This window comes from Podarcis gaigeae, assembly GCF_964106915.1.
Source record: "Podarcis gaigeae genome assembly, chromosome: 10".
In the NCBI taxonomy this organism is placed as follows: Eukaryota; Metazoa; Chordata; class Lepidosauria; order Squamata; family Lacertidae; genus Podarcis; species Podarcis gaigeae.
In genome coordinates, this window is record NC_139686.1 from 37046581 (window position 1) to 37063755 (window position 17175).

General features: G+C 43.6%; 1 long non-coding RNA gene across 1 annotated transcript; it reads right to left on the reverse strand.

Moving 5' to 3' along the window:
• Positions 1 to 3350: 3350 nt before the first annotated feature.
• On the reverse strand, positions 3351 to 13212 carry LOC310825865. Its single transcript, XR_014555550.1, has 3 exons — positions 13072 to 13212; positions 6833 to 6898; positions 3351 to 3363 (listed from the first exon to the last, which is right to left on the reverse strand). It is a non-coding gene; the product is annotated as an uncharacterized lncRNA (long non-coding RNA).
• Between the last annotated feature and the right edge of the window lie 3963 nt (positions 13213 to 17175).

Here is a 17175-nt window from a genome sequence, read left to right on the forward strand (position 1 = left end):
CAGGCTTAATGCAGTAGTGTTACTGAAGATTTAAAGAGGATTACTTTGAAATATGGCAATATGGCAAAATCTTTTGACAATCTGCATCTGAACTTGAAAGTGCTCATTTATTCTAGTATTATTTTAATTTTAAAAGAATATGAAAGAATAACCCTGCAAATTTAGTAAACACCTTTAATATGAAGGACAACATAGTCCTAAGGGCATTGCACAAATCTATGGTGAGAGGTCCGTATAGTTAAAGCTATGGTTTTCCCAGTAGTGATGTATGGAAGTGAGAGCTGGGCCATAAAGAAGGCTGATCGCCAAAGAATTGATGCTTTTGAATTATGGTGCTGGAGGAGTCTCTTGAGAGTCCCATGGACTGCAAGAAGATCAAACCTATCCATTCTTAAGGAAATCAGCCCTGAGTGCTCACTGGAAGGACTGATCGTGAAGCTGAGGCTCCAATACTTTGGCCACCTCATGAGAAGACTCCCTGGAAAAGACCCTGATGTTGGGGAAGATGGAGGGCACAAGGAGAAGGGGACGACAGAGGACGAGATGGTTGGACAGTGTTCTCGAAGCTACAAACATGAGTCTGACCAAACTGCGAGAGACAGCAGAAGACAGGAGTGCCTGGCGTGCTCTGGTCCATGGGGTCACGAAGAGTCGGACATGACTAAACAACTAAACAACAACAAAATGGTGAGACCACACTTGGAATATTGTGCACAGTTCTAGTCATCTCACCCCAAAACGGATGTTGCAGAGCTGGAAAAGGTGTAGCAAAGGGCAACCCAAAGGACCAAGGGACTAGAGATGCTCCTTTATGAGGAAATTTCCAGCATCTGGGGATTTTTAGTTCAGCAAAAAGGCAAGTAAGTATAAAAATATGCCCGATTTGGAGATAATGGATAAATACTAGAATGTGGGACTTTTCGATGAAACTAAATGTTGAAAGATTCAGGGCAGATAGAGGGAAAGACTTCTTCACGTATAGTTAAAGTTCAGAATTCTCTCCCACAAAATATAGGGATGGCTACCAATGTGGGTGGCTTAAAAGGGGATTAGACATATTCATGGATATGAATGACTACTAGCAATGATGGCTGCATTTTTACCAACATTGTTGGAGGCAGTATGCCTCTGAATACCTGTTGCTGAAAATCACAAGTGGGGAGAGTACGGTTGTATTCAAGTCCTGCTTTGTGTGGAGAGCCCCAGTCACGTTTCCAGAGCTTAGCTTTTCTTTAGAAGTAATTCAGTCCATCTCTCTGAGAGCTCACCTGCATAAACTCAACAGTGTCCCTAGCACTGCCGTGTATCTCGAAGGTGGACTTAGTAGCTCATGAAGTATCCTGGCATAGACAGATTCTATTTGTTATTAGATCTGGAACTGATCCTCTGCCACGCCAATGTCTCTGGCATATCAGGAGTTGCTCAACTCTTTTTTGTGTATATGGAAAAGGGACTTAATGGGGGGAAATTGTGTTGCTGGTTTGTCTCACGTATCTGCTGTCATTGATCTAGCGCAAGCCAAATCTATAGTCAAGCAGAGAACAAAAAATATAGGTGTGCAAAGAGCTGCCTATCAGCTAGTGAACTATGCACACCACAGTCTCTAGGCCTGACTTGGACTGCCTCTGGCAAATGAATGCCACGTGTAAATGTTTTTTACAGGGTTTTCAGTCCAGTCCATTTCCATATTTCACCCACTAAGGTCAAAGTACGTCAGCAATAAAAACACCAGTGTCAATGAAGTTAACTCTTTATTCAAGAAACCAAAGAAGTGCAGTGATCGCACTATAGGTCTTGCCCCAATGAGGCAGTCGTGAGACGTGAAGGCCTTCCCACAGCTGCCTAAGTCCCTTCCTTTCCAGGGTTTTTGCCAAGCAACCAGAGACTGTGCCTGCATACAACCAATCTCTTCTCTGCTCTTTTCATTTTTCTGCATGTTCTGGGAGACCGGGGGGAAGGCGAGCTGGTTTCAGCTAGACAGAGAGACTCCCTAGATTCTTCCATAGGCTGCCTTCTCTCTGTCTCCTGGTCCCCCTCCTCTCCAGCCTATGAATCAGGACTGCTCTCTGCCCGAGCTTATTCCTACTCACTAATACCGCTTGTCTCTTCAGCTTCTGCCACTTCCTCCTCCCAGTCTGCTCCCTCTTCTCTCTCTGACCACTCATGGTCATCCCACCACCAGTCCCTGGCTCTGAGCCTTCTTTCTCTGGGGGTTCCCTTGGGGGTTCCCCAGCTGGTGCCTCCAGCCAGCCCATGACCCCCTCTAAGATCCTAGACAGAAAATTTGACAAAGATCTCTTCATGGATAGGTGGTGGCATTGTAATCATTCAAAGACTGAAACAATTTCCAGGGCTTAGAGAATGTATAGTTTATCCTCTTATGAGGAAGTTTCTTTGCCTTTCCTTAGGGACCCTTTTGAGTAGCTTCCCTGACCTTAAATCTATTACCAAACAAGTGGTAAAATATCGTAACTCTCAGACCTGCTATGACTGTTAGTTCCTAGTTTGCCAGTGTTAATCATTCATAACTGGTTCTAATGAGGCTGCAAATTTGTATTTTGTTTATTGGTCAATTGACCATAATAAAACACATAAGTGATTGGTTTTTAGTGGTAAATTTTAAAGAATTTACTATTTCCATACAATCTTGATCATTTCTCTCTAGGTGGCCTTATGCCTGACATTTCCAGGCATCTTCACGTATGGTTGCTCCCACATAAAGAACTCACATCATTCTCAGTGATGCCGTGAGTCACAGATGGCTTCAACACAAAAAGGCTTGTGTTGAACAATTGCCTCCGCGTGTGCATTAGAAAACAAATTATTCATGAGCAACTGAACTTTTGTTCAACAACTTGTGCTGCCCGAACTCCAAATTCACGAGGTTAATTGTGCATGGTCAGCGAAGAAAGAACTTTAAACGCATGCTCTCAGATATCACCACCAGACTGCAGAGTCCGCTTTGTGTTTTAATTTGTTGTCTAGTAAGGTTTGTTAAGCAATTGGATGAAGTGTGTCAGATACCCACGAATGCAGTCATCTCCCTGTTTTTGGATCTTCTTCCATTCCTTTAGTCTTGGGTCATGTTAGCAGGGAATCATTCTCCCAGGTCACTGATAAATAGGAACACTCTTATAGTTTTCTGTTTGCAATTTGCTGATGAACAGAGTTGCCAAAGCTTACCAGAGCTCGGTCCCAGGAATGGTTGTCAGTGCTAGAGCTCCACACAGTCCTTTGTGAAGAAAGAGCTAGGCCTGACAATGGCTACTCCTTACTATCACTGAGGACACAGAAGGCCGATGGGTGTGGCATCTGGGGGTCCTGTAGCCACTTCACAGACTCACCACCTTCTTCACGACTGCTCTGACAAATTGGGGTAAAAAAAAGAAGTAAATTTGTGAGAGGGAATAGAGAGTCCAGTAGTGTCTATTACCAGATGTTGTCAAGATCCTGCCAATTGCAAGTGCCAAAGATCCTGCCAATTGCAAGTGAGCACTTCTATCCTGGCACATGGCCCAGTCAGGTCACAAATGTGTGTGTTGTGTTCAGTCTACCCAAGTTCTGCACCAACAGATCAGGGACTCACAGGGTGCTTCAAAAGTTCACCTAGATCACCTGCATAATATGACCTCCCTCACAGACTGCAAAATCCCTCCTCAAAACCCACTTCTTTCATTCAGACTTTGGTACGAGCCCCTAGTTCCTATGCCCTACTGCAGGGATGTCCAACAGGTCAATCGCAATCTACTTGTCTATTGCGGTAGGTCCCTGGTCAATCCTGGTTAATCGTGTGATCCTGATCGATCTCCCCCCCCCCCCCGAAAAGAAAAAGAAAAAGCTCTACAGCTTTGGCTCTTCCTCCCCCCAAAAAGCTCAACAACTTTGGTCAATACAGTGGGTAGATCTCTTAGTGGGAGTAGATCGCAGTCTCTTGGAAGTTGGACATCCCTGCCCTACTAGAGGCAGTGTGGTGTACTGGGTAAGAGCGGTAGTCTCGTAATCTGGTGAACCGGGTTCGCGTCTCTGCTCCTCCACATGCAGCTGCTGGGTGACCTTGGGCCAGTCACACTTCTCTGAAGTCTCTCAGCCCCACTCACCTCACAGAGTGTTTGTTGTGGTGGAGGAAGGGAAAGGAGAATGTTAGCCGCTTTGAGACTCCTTCGGGTAGTGATAAAGTGGGATATCAAATCCAAACTCCTCCTCCTCTTCTTCTTCTTCTTCTTCTTCTTCTTCTTCTTCTTCTTCTTCTTCTTCTTCTTCTTCTTCTGTAACCAGGCTTGAGTATCTGCAGCTGATGCAGTTTGTACCTTCTTTTTTCTGGGGGGATGTGGGGGGACACATACCCGTAAACATTTTGTGAATCTAAGTTTGGCCTCACTGAGGGGCAGTATTTCAATATGAGTAGAAAAATGAGAGTACCCCTAAACATTTTTTTAAAGAAAAAAAATCAGTGCTCCTGCCTCTCCTTACTCTCCAACTCTATGTTGAATTTTGAATTGTAAATTCCTCAGGACGGGTACCTGGCTTCTTGTATGCTGTAAAAAAAGCATGTGCAGTGTGTGCTTTCCCCAGTTTAAATCTATATAGATGGATGGATGGCACCTATGCCCATGCCTTTCTGTGGAATCACTCCTTTGGGCAGGAATGTGGAACTTACAGGCCTTGAGCTTCTGTTGAACTACAGCTCCCATCATCCCTGACTATTGGTCATGCCAGCCAGGGTTGATTGGAGCAGTAGCCCAACAACATTGGGAGGCCCACAGGCTCCCCATCTCTGCCTTTGAATTAAAGAGGGATCTCTGGAAGAAGCATGGCAGCAGAATCAAGATGCCCCGGGCACTTTCTTTCCTGAAGGGGTGTCTGCATTGCAACCCGTAGTGCTTCATGGTACAGTGAAATGGTGACAGATATATAAATATATGGAAAATGAAGGTTCATCCGTGGAAGAGTTAACTGGGAAATTGTGAATTTCTACTTGCAAATTGCTAAACTGTGGTTAAACTGTGACAAAACAGGGGGCATTATCTGTCTGGCAATTCACTGACCATTATAAATAGTCAGTGAATCACTCTCTGAACTCTCTGTGTTGCATTTTCATCAGGAGTTGTCAAGAGCCTAAAATTGCCTGTGTCATATAAAAGCTACAGTGGGCATCTTGCCCAATTTTAGCTGGTGTATCTTAAAAGGCTCGACATTTCCCTGCTTGAGGTGAAGGACAAGGTGACCCCCATTCCACATTCTGCACACAGAAGTAAATGGACAGACACTTGAATTTCATTTCCACAGTGGTAATGTTACAGCGTCCATAGAATTGTAGAGTTGGAAGGGACCCTGAGAGTCATCTAGTCCAATGCCTGCAATGCAGGAATCTCAACTAAAGCACTCGTGACAGATGACCATCCAACCTATGCTTAAAATACTCCAAGGAAGGGGACCCCACCACCTCTCATGGGAGTCTCTTCCATTGTCAAACAGCTCTTACTGTCAGAAAGTTCTCGTTTGGTTGGGATATCCTTTCTTGTTATTTGAATTCATTAGTTTAGATCTTACCCTCTAGAGCAACAGAAAACAAGCTTGTACCATCCTCCATGTGACAGCCCTTGAGATATTTGAAGATGGCTATCATCTCTCCTCTCAGTCTCCCCTTTACCAGGCTAAATATACAAAATTCCCTCAAGCATCCCCAAAGCTTGGTTTCCAAACACCTAATCATCTTGGTTACCCTCCTCTGCACAAATTCCAGCTTGTTAACATCCTTCTTAAATTGTGGCACCCAGAACTGGACACAGCACTCCAAGTGTGGTCTGACCAAGGCAGTATAGAGGGGGGAATTTTTCCTTCCAGGTTTCCTTGCAGCCAGTTTTGGCTATTGGGCACCCAGAACTGGACACAGCACTCCAAGTGTGGTCTGACCAAGGCAGTATAGAGGGGGGGAATTTTTCCTTCCAGGTTTCCTTGCAGCCAGTTTTGGCTATTGGGCAGGCAGGCTCCCGACTGTTGGCCTAGGCAGGTCAAGGTGCCTGCCCCCATACCCTGGGGTGGTCAATGCTGTGCCCCCCCAGATGCTGTTGTACTTGTTTCCATCAGCCCCAGTCAGGATTGCCAGTGATTAGGGATGATGGAAGTTATTGTCCATAGTGGAGGGCACTATGTTAGTTACTTCTACTCTGAACCAACTGGAAATGTAGTTAATAAAGCTGTGTCCCATTTATTCATGCAGTGCTTTGTGTTGGCTCCATCGTTTGTCCTGTGTTCCTACTGGGTCAGAAATGTATGTTCTGTGTTCAGGCAGTTGGGTCATGGTAAATTATGTTGAAGAATGTGTTTTATATGTGAAACCGCATTCATAATATATTACAAAGACTCTGGCAAGTGAAAGCCTATCACGGGTCTTGGGTTATATTAGAGAAAAAGTGACATGTTGGTGAAAAGATGCTTCCTTGCCATCCATGAAAGATGGGCAATCCATCACACTCTCACGCTTCCTGAGCAGTGAATTTAGTCACTTTTTTAAAAAACAGTGCAAGCTACATTGAAAAACAACTCATTCCATTGTTCTAGGGATATCTAGCCATCAGTCAATGGGCCTTATCTAGCCCACAAAACAATTTCTAAAAGTCCCTACAAAACCCTCCAAAATTTGGTGGCACCACCACTTTTCTCCTTATCACATCCCCCACCAACTTCCCTTGGTACCTTCTTGTTGCTGGTTTTTACTTGATACACATTTCGAAAACCCTCCCCTTGCTTAGGTTGTTCATGCCTCTTCCTCTGCACATGCCCCAGGTGAATGAAGAAGGAAATGGTGATTACGATCTTGGTATATGCTCACTCACAACATCATTGGGAAGGTGTGCATACACACACACAGCACTACACCTGTTTTCAAATGGGCACACTGTATGGCAATGTAGAATAAATGAAACATTGCTTTACAAGGGCAAAAAAATATGCAATAGATCTCGGTTGTATGTGGACTACATTTTTAAAAAAACAAAACAAATAACACTGGGTATCCATTGATTCTGGAATAAAATGTCATGTGTGTGCAGCCTAAGTATGGTCATGTGCCTTGTTAGGGGTTTCAGACCAAACGCCGGTGCTTTTTTCTTGTTAGATAAGCATCCAAAATACAGCCACATGCCTCTAGGAGCTCAGAAATAAATATCTATGCTCATTACCTAAATTATATAGGAAGAGGCTTGGAAACAGGTGGCTAAATACTAAATATACTGGTTGATTTCCAAGTATCCTCAACGGGGTGCAATGAAAATGGCATGAAAAACGGGAAAACGTCTGCTTGCCTAAGGCAAGTAGAAGCCATGTACCACCCTCTATGTGAATAACAGAGAATCAATAGACCATGAGAGAGAGAGAGAGAGAGAGAGAGAGAGAGAGAGAGAGGGGGGGGGTACATTTTGGCATTATTCCTCACTGCCACCCCTTCCCCTTCCCATATTTGCACTTTGGAAAACAGATTTAAAATATTCTACCAGCAGACAGTTTCAAATACAGTGTTAGAAAGTTATTCTGCTTGAGGAAGTGACAGAAAGCTCTGTCACTAGATTTAGATTATTCATAGCCTGCGGCATTTCAGAGAGAGAGAGAGAGAGAGAGAGAGAGCTTGGAAAAAGGAGTGAAGAAAACAGAGAACTGGGAGATGTTGTAGAGATGATGCAAGAACAATCTGGGTAATTTGAAGGAGAAGCAGATGAGGCAATCACATTCAGGGAAGTGAAACTGATTTGACTTTTAAAAAATGATCCGTGCAGCAACTGTTGCTAGTTTTGCCGTGAGAGCGCCTGAGCTTCAGCATCCAGCACTCCAACAGTTTATGATCCCACTCCCCGCAAAGGCTTTGCATCCTTTTGGCTTTCCTCTCACACTAGTGCAAGAACAGAGCTGACTCACTCATGCATGTGCATAACTCGAGCCAGTGTCTCATCCCTCAGTGAATATGTGAGCCAGGGACACCGAAAAGTGTTTTGTCTAAAATGATGCAATGTGATGACCCGAAAGCTCTGTCCATGGTGGCTCCTTCAACATCATTCTTCGCCATGTCTGTGCTTGCAAGTCTGCAGAGTGGGAGCTGCTTGAAAAGGCATCTTTACAGAGGCAGGTCCAACTGGCAAGTGCTTTTCTTTTCTTTTGTAAAGCAGCCTGGGATTGAGCAATGCACATCTCCAAGGCCAACCTAAGTGCATGGTGTCACTATGCAACATCCTGTCAAGTCCTCCCCTTTTTTGTTGGATTCCAATCAGTGCTGAGCAGCTGGATCTGAGAGCTGCCATTTAAATCCCATAATTCCCCTAATCTGATCTCACACCCAAACATTGTGGTTCATTTAAAGAGGCATTCCTTGACTCACCTGTGTGAGCATGGATCAAGGTGCTGATAAAGTGATTGCCACCAATTTGATGCCTATAAAAGAGGATTACACAAAGATGGAGAATAAGGCTGTCCACTGTTGGAGGCAATATGTCTCTGAATGCCAGTCATTGGTCCTGCTTCCTATGAGCATCTAGTTGGCCATTGTGAGAACAGGATGCTGGAGTAGAAGGACCAGATGGGCTTTTGGCCTGATCCAGCAGGACTCTTCATACATTCTACCAGGTAGTTCTGCCAGGGAAAATCTGTGAATGTGTGTCAGCATGTTGAAATTTGCTGACTGACCAAACCAAACCAAACCAAACCAAATCAAACCAAACCACACCACCTCTGTAGAACTACCTGCACATGGCAATGTTTTCAAATCCAATTGAATCTGTATCCTTTCCTTAAGTAAAGGCAAAGGGACCCCTAACCATTAGGTCCAGTCGTGACCGACTTGGGGGTTGCGGTGCTCATCTCGCTTTATTGGCCGAGGGAGCCGGCGTGCAGCTTCCGGGTCATGTGGCCAGCATGACTAAGCCGCTTCTGGCTAACCAGAGCAGCGCACGGAAACACCGTTTACCTTCCCTCTGGAGTGGTACCTATTTATCTACTTGCACTTTGACGTGCTTTCGAACTGCTAGGTTGGCAAGAGCAGGGACCGAGCAACGGGAGCTCACCCCATCGTGGGGATTCGAACCGCCGGCCTTCTGATCGGCAAGTCCAAATCTAAGCTGCGGATCAAATATTCCCAGCACATTTATAGTCATACCTGCCTCTTCTACCACTTTTCCAGCCAAGCATAAGGCCCGCCTATTGAAAGCAGAATGCACTTATGATAGATTTCCATTGAGCCAATATTGATTCTGGAGCTAGTGAACAAAAGCAAGAGGAACTGATACTGGATCAATGAGATCTACCCAAGGTGTTTTAGTGTAGACTACTCCTCTGGCAAAATTTGAGAATAAACTTGTATATGCACACAAAATAGCATGCCAAGTAAATTATCCTTTTAAAAGTGTGCATATTCAAACCAAAGAATCCTGGGAACCGTAGTTTGTTAAGAATACTGGTAATTGTATTTCTGTGAGGGGAAACTACAGTTCCCATAATTCTTTTGGGGGAGGGTCATGTGCTTTAAATGTATGGCATGATCTGCCTTTAATCCAAAGTGGCTTCTCTTGTGCTATGCTAACAAACATGTTAAATGCCAATGAAAACATTTGTTTTTTGTTGTTTGTTGATAGCACCGCAAGGAAAAAAGGCCCCCAAGGAACGAAAGTCATAAGGAATGATACTCAAAGGTTTCTAAATGAATGTGGAGATGAACTCTTCTTTTAATGTTAATTTAAACATTTTGAGGTTTTTGCCTACATGCTGCAGCTAACTGAACTTTTCAGAAGACTGATAGCAATGAACAAACTTGGCTTGTAGATGGATGCTGCCTCAAGGAGAATTTCCATAGTAATGCTGTCCAATTATAATTCAGAAATGATGTATCATTAGAGTAAACACTAACGGCATTTTGGTTATCTACAATTAACACGGGCAAATATTTGCTAGGTGAATTGTCAGAGGAAAGATGGATGAGTTCCAGACGGATCTTGGGAAAGCACGTTTGAAAGGTTTCCAGCTCAAAAAAGGCTCTTATTTTTAAGAGGATGGATAAAATTGAATGCACTCTGTGCAGTGATTAAACCCTCACAAATTGGGAGAACATATTTAGAACTAAATAAAAAAAGATGAATATACTTAGAAAATATATGACTGTAACCTTTTTTTAAAAAAAAAAATCCCCTCTAGGATAGCGGTTAGGAAAAATCTTATTATATTATCATTGATTTAATACCAACACCGGCTGCACTCATTAATCTATGCAAGTCATTTCAAAACACTTGGGGTCTGATCCATTTGGCTTTAAGAAACGAATAAGTCTGCTTGAATAGGGCAAAGGGCCATTTAATCCACCATTTTGTTTCCCACAGAGGCCAAACAGATGCCTGTGGGAAGCTCACAAGGTGGAAAAGAAGGTAATAGCTCTCTCCCACTCCTGATTCCCAGCAGCTTATATTCGGAGGCACACTGCCTCTGAATAATGACTAGTAGCTGTGGCCATCACACAGGGTCCCCGGACGTTTCACCGTCTATTGATCCCTGTGCCACCACTTTATTTCTCGCTGCCATCACCCAGGCCCTACCTGGTAAAATCCTGAGTCCAGTCAGGGTTAAATTGGAACATAAACTTCTGTTTATTTATCTCAGTTTAACAAGCGTGTGGTTTCATAAACGGTCTCAGTCAATTACAATCATGGGGTGCCTATCCAGACCTATAACTTCTGCTACCTGCTCTTACTCACTAAACCACCTCTCGGATATTTAATTGTCTGCCTAGCCCCTAACTGTTCCTGACTCAGCTTATTTTGCTACACTGATTCAACCTATCCACAGACTCTATCCCAATTCACTCCCACTCCAACCAACCACCCAACTCCCAACAAACTCCCTCCTCTTTGCCCCTCCCAGAGCTGGTTTTATAGTCCCTCTGACTCCACCCCCAGGTTCTGATTGGGTAACCTGTTTAACTATTTCACCTCCAGCACTCTCATATGTTAACATCACAGTAGCCCTTGATACCTTATCCTCCATGAATATGCACTTGAGAACCCTGTGCAAGGGGTTGTGACAGGTAGTCAAGACAACCATAATTATGGCGTGACGTGATTGACAGGTGGGTTGCCCCACCCACCTGACAAAGTTGGCCCACGTGCTGGGGCCAGATGTGGAGCCAAAAAGCTAGTCTAGATCCCATGCATCAAAAATGGTTGACCTATAAACTGATTGTATGAAGACTCGCCCACATTCCAAGACTCCCACATCTGTCTACTATGCCCCGCTCATTGGACGACCAAAGCAGTATGAAAAGCTTTACTGTACATCATCAGTGTAAGTGTATGGACTTGTCTCAGCAGTGTGGAAAACCTATTTTAGTCATTTTGCCAGTAGCTGAAGATCACTCTCTATTGCATAAATGCCAGGGGCCATTGTGGTTTTTCCAACATAGTAGCTCTATTGCATAAAGAGTCTGCTCTAAACTCAATGCCATTGCCACACAAGTGGCAAAAGGAATAAATAGTAACTGCCAAATGGAGAACCAAGTGGATTGCAAATAGCACTGTTCTGTTCTTGCATGTAATTCAGAATACTAAACATCTGGAAGTTACATCCACTTACAACTGTCATAGACCGCAGTCTTAAAAGAGATGCGAGCTTTCAGTTTTATGTACATGGTATTTAGAGGCATAGAATAACTTTAAATTAAAGGAAGGAAGGAAGGAAGGAAGGAAGGAAGGAAGGAAGGAAGGAAGGAAGGAAATAAAAACAACTCTTTTGCCTAGTGCGCCAAGGGAAGCTTGCAAACGGACAAGAAAAAGGGTCCTGATCTATTGGGGCTCATTGTCTGATTTACTGACTAGGAAGCAGCTAACAGTATACAAAATCATCCCTGGCACAATACAGCCAACCCAAGAATCACAGTGGTTCCCAATTGGTGGTTCATGGACCCCAGGGGGTCCACATAACCAACCCAGGGGGTCCATGGCACCATTCACATAAAAGGACTACCTTAGAGATATCAACCCTTTCAGAAGTAGGGGGTCCATGGATTGGCTTTTGCAAAACTGGGGGTCTGCAGTACTTAGCAATTGGGAACCAGTGATGCATTGCATTTTATCAGGAGATTGTGTTTGCATAGTGTTGCCCTGCACACATATGTGCAAGACATTCTTATGCATGTTAGTTGGGATTCATTCCCGCTCAGTGGAGCTGACTTCCACATTCATAATCATTAGAATGGAGCCAAAAAAGGGAAAGAGGGGTGCACAGAAAGCCAGTGTGGTGTCATGAGTAGATTGTTAGGCGGTGGGAAATGTCATCACATGTTTGGTTAGTGCTGAGGCTCACAGGGCGACCATTGTTGCAAGACATAACAAAGTTCTGGGCTTCTTCAAGAAAGAGAGTGATGCAAAATCCAAAAAGGCAACAATGGCATTCTGGAATGAAGAAGATCTGGTAGAAATATCCCAGTAGCCAGGGACAGTTCCAAACTGACAGGGTGGGTTTATATCAAAATAGAGCAGCAGGCAGTAGCAACACTCTTAATTTCCCACAAAATCCTGGAGCATTAGGAAAGGAGTATTTGCTTCATGTACTGTCACATAAAGCTAAGCATCCCCGTATCAAACAAGAACCTGAGCACAGGAATGCATCTTATGCAAAGCTGTAATCAGTGTACAAACTTAGCTTTAATTAGTTTAGGCATGCTTTGGCTTTGCTACAGCAATAGTGACGGAGCCTCTTTCTAAATTAAATGTCTGTAAGCACACATACAAATGAAGCTGTGTATTAATAGTAAATCAATATACAAAGAGAAGAGCTTATATGTACGCAGTTACAAGGCAAGGAAACAAAATAACCACACCCAGGTTTCTTCAAATTACTGTTATTCTTTTAAAAATGCTGCTCCTCCCTCCCTCCCTCCCTCCCCCCCCTCTCTCTCTCTCTCTCTCTCACACACACACACACACACACACACACACACACAAAACAAATGATTAGCTACTGTTCTATTTTGGGTGGGAGAACATCTGAGCTTAGAACATTTCACAGATAAATTGTAACTTGGAATAGTGAACTCCTGCCTACCTTGTCCTTAGGCAGAGTGGAGGCATGGCAGACGTGCTGGTGCAGAGATAGCATTTCCAGAGACAGTTTTGTAGGTCAAAGTTGCCCATCATCAGTTAGGGATCAGAAATATCTGAAATTCATCTTTCACATTAGTATTTATTTCTTTCCTTCCACCCAGGAGTTTTTAGTGGGGGGTGGGGGCAGGAAAGTCTTCACCACCAGAACCTATGCAAGTTCTAAATTTTAGGATCATACACTAGGCCATCAGATTATGTGTTCATCTATACTAATATATTCTGTGCTGACTGGTATTGGTTCTCTAGGATCTTAGGCAATGGTTTTTCCCCCATCACCTGTTTGTTTGTTTTTACATCACCGTAGCAGAACCTAAGGTCCCTTTCCTTCTAAATTTTACATATTGTTGACTAAGGCCAAAGACATTATTTAAAGTCGGGCAACTGACAAAGTGGCAAAGTGGAGACACCTAGGCATAGTATCTAATTGGCTGCTTTGCCTGTAGTTCAGAATGTTTGCTTCTCCAAAAAAGGTACTTAATTATTGTTTTTCCCCATCAGCTGCACCATAGTAGCATCCTCCTAGAGTGCATCATTTGAGTCAGTGAGTCCCCTCTGCACTCTTTTTCTGTTTTGCTCACTCAGGCTCTTCCTGGGTTGCTTAGTTCTGTGACGTCAATTCCCCACAGGCAGACAATGTCATTATCATTACCAGACAAAGACATGCAAGTAAATTTGTCCCATGGGATTGCTGATATTATTGACCCAAACTAATGTAGTCTGACTACTGAGAAATGCTGATTGAAGCTATGTGACATAATAGGGCTTGCTAATATCAATCAAAAATGACGCCGTCGCTTTTTAAAGTGGGTAGAAGCTTTTACGACCCGATACAGTCCTTGAACACAGTTGCCATCCACATGGCCAGCGCAGATGGCGCTGGGGCAAGAGTTGCCAGATTCCAGATTACTCACGCCCAGATCTGTTCCGACTGTTGTGCGACAATAAAAACTATTTCTTTCCTTAGGGCACTTGGTCATCTCTCTTCTCCTGTTTGCCAGAGCCACCAGGACTCCTGTGTTGCCTTGTCGTAGGCAAAAGGGGAGAAGGGACGAGGGCAGGAGTGGGTTGGGAAGAGCTGTGACTGCACCTCTTTTCACAACTGCAGAACTGTTCAAAGAACAGGCTGGTTCTCTTGATTGCAACTGCCAGGATAGCACCACGGTTTTGCGACTCTGTTGCAATCCAGAAGGCCGTCCTAATAGAAAAGCAGTCATTGTGAAAATGAAAATGGTGAGAAGGCCGGCTTGGGCTCACAAAGAAAAGAAAAAGAAATGCACATATGGACAGCAAAATTCAAAAGTGAATAAACAAAACAGAAGTGTAGAGATCTTTTGATATTTGGTGTACTTATTCACATTTCCCACCATTTGCAGGATTAGTTGACAGTGCAAACTTATTCAAGTAACTATGAAGGAATTATTTGGGGGATGTGGTCCTACTTATTTGATCATGTGGTTCTAAGGAAGTTTTATTGAGATATGATTGCTTTGTTATTATTGTAGTTTGCTTCTCTGAGCTTTCGATTGGAGGGAGGACAGGATATCAACATATTACATATCTATCAAATAAATAAATAAATAAATAAATAAATGCTTACCCAGAAGTAAGCCCAGTTGGGTTCTCATCAGAACCAGCTATGAATGGTGGGATGGGGGGGGTCTAACAACATTTGGAGACCCACAGATTCCCCGTTCCTGGTGCATATGATTGCATCCTTGGACTCTTAATATGTGATTGGTGCAATAAATATCCTAGGCCCTAAGACTTGGGGCATTTATTCAAGTGAATTAAAGGTAAAGGGACCTCTGACCATGAGGTCCAGTCATGGACGACTCTGGGGTTGCGGCACTCATCTTGCTTTACTGGCCAAGGGAGCTTTACTGGCCAAGGGTCATGTGGGCAGCATGACTAAGCCACTTCTGGCGAACCAGAGTAGCACATGGAAATGCCGTTTACCTTCTCGCCAGAGCAGTACCTATTTATCTACTTGCACTCTGAGGTGCTTTCAAACTGCTAGGTTGGCAGGAGCTGGGACCGAACAATGGGCTCTTACCCCATCACAGGGATTCGAACCGCCGACCTTCTGATCAGCAAGCCCTAGGCTCAGTGGTTTAACCCACAGCGCCACCCGCGTCCCACTCAAGTGAATTAGAACTACATTAAAAGGTGTGTTATAGGTTTCGTATGAGAAATTTGTGTAAGATACTTGACAAAAGAGTTTTGATAACCCATCATGTTCAAGCAATGCTTCTCAAAGGCAGCTAACAAGGCCCAAGAAGGTTTAGGTGATGGGCAAACCCAACACTTTTTTTATTCCCCTGACCAGCTAAGCAGAAGCGGGCAAGTGCAAAAGTTTAGACTGGGAGGCAGGGTCACACATAGAAGAGACTAAGAGAACTGCCCCTGGACTCTGAAAAAAACTTGTTCAATTTGGATGCTTGCTTCCTCTTTGAAATATCTGATGTCCATGCAGTGAACTTCGGGGTATCTTTAATGTCATATCTCTGTCTATGCTCAGCATGCATGATTGTAATTAAACACAAATATTATGGAATGCCATATATTCCCTGTGACTTCCTTACAAGTGAAACAAAACCTGAGTAGCACTGTTCTCTTGGAAATTCATAGCACTGGGAGAAATGGGGCAAGCACAACCAAAGAACCAACATGTATTCTTTAGACCAATATGAAATCCAGATTCTGCAAAAAAAAAAAAAAACCCAAAACAAACCCCAGACATTCTTTTTCTATTCCCTTTCCCCCTTCATTGACGCTAAACTTAGTTCATTTTTTAAAATGTATTTGTTTTGCAACATTGATCACAAAATCAAAACAATTTAAAATATATTTTCAAAATACTGTAACTTGTCTTCTAACTTTCTTTAAGCTGGTTTGGTTTAGTATTTTGCCAGAGGAAAACAGTTATTAAAAATTGTTCAGATCCCACAACTCCACAGTTCAAAGAAGCTCCCTTAAAGTCAAGATTTAAAAACTACAGTGGTACCTCTGGTTACGTACTTAATTTGTTCCGGAGGTCCGTTCTTAACCTGAAACTGTTCTTAACCTGAAGCACCACTTTAGCTAATGGGGCCTCCTGCTGTTGCTGTGCCGCTGCCACGTGATTTCTGTTCTCATCCTGAAGCAAAGCTCTTAACCTGAGGTACTATTTCTGGGTTCTGTAACCTGAAGCGTATGTAACCTGAAGCGTATAAAACCCGAGGTACCACTGTAATTGCACCTCTGTCATAGCTGTCAACGTTTTCCTTTTTTAAAGGGAAATTCCCTTATTCCAAATAGGATTCCTCACAAGAAAAGGGAAAAGTTGACAGCTATGACCTCTGTGCCTATCGTAGATCAATTCCTAAAATCTCTTTTGGCAATAAATGGAAAAGACAGTATGTGCATCACCACTGGGATCTGGTTAAAGAAATGAGCTACAGAAGAAGTAGCTGGAACCACAAGTCATGTGATATGGTGTGTGACCTATAAAACCTTCTGGGTCAGATTTCCCACTGGCCTGAACTGCATAGGGACACAGCTGACTGCCGTATCCTGTCCTTGCCAGCCTTGCCTTCCTGACTTTGCAGAATAAAAATCTGTGCTGCAATGCTTGGGTTCCAATGCTTTACACAACTGAAAGAGGCAAGAAAGAGGGTGCCATGGAGGGTTTGGGATGTCTCACGTACGCCAAGACCTGTTTTGCAAAACGTTTGCCCTCCCCCTCTTATGGAGAAAGCCTTATGGAAGTTGCATGCAGACATGCACAGAGCTGGTAGACTGTGAATAAAAGGGGTAAGGAAGACATTTTAACCTACAGGGATGGTTTGGATAGCAACAATGTGACAACAAGAGCTTCAGCGTATTTTTGAATGGCAGCCAGAGCAACGCATGAGACATATTTGCTCTCTGACAAATCTTGAATGAGAACCTAAGGGAAAAGCTACATTATCTTGAGAAAGATTGAAGCATCCAGGGCTGCGGGGGGAGAGGACTAATTGAGAGAATTAGAGTGATAAAAGCCACACTGACTTTCTTTCTGTGGTCT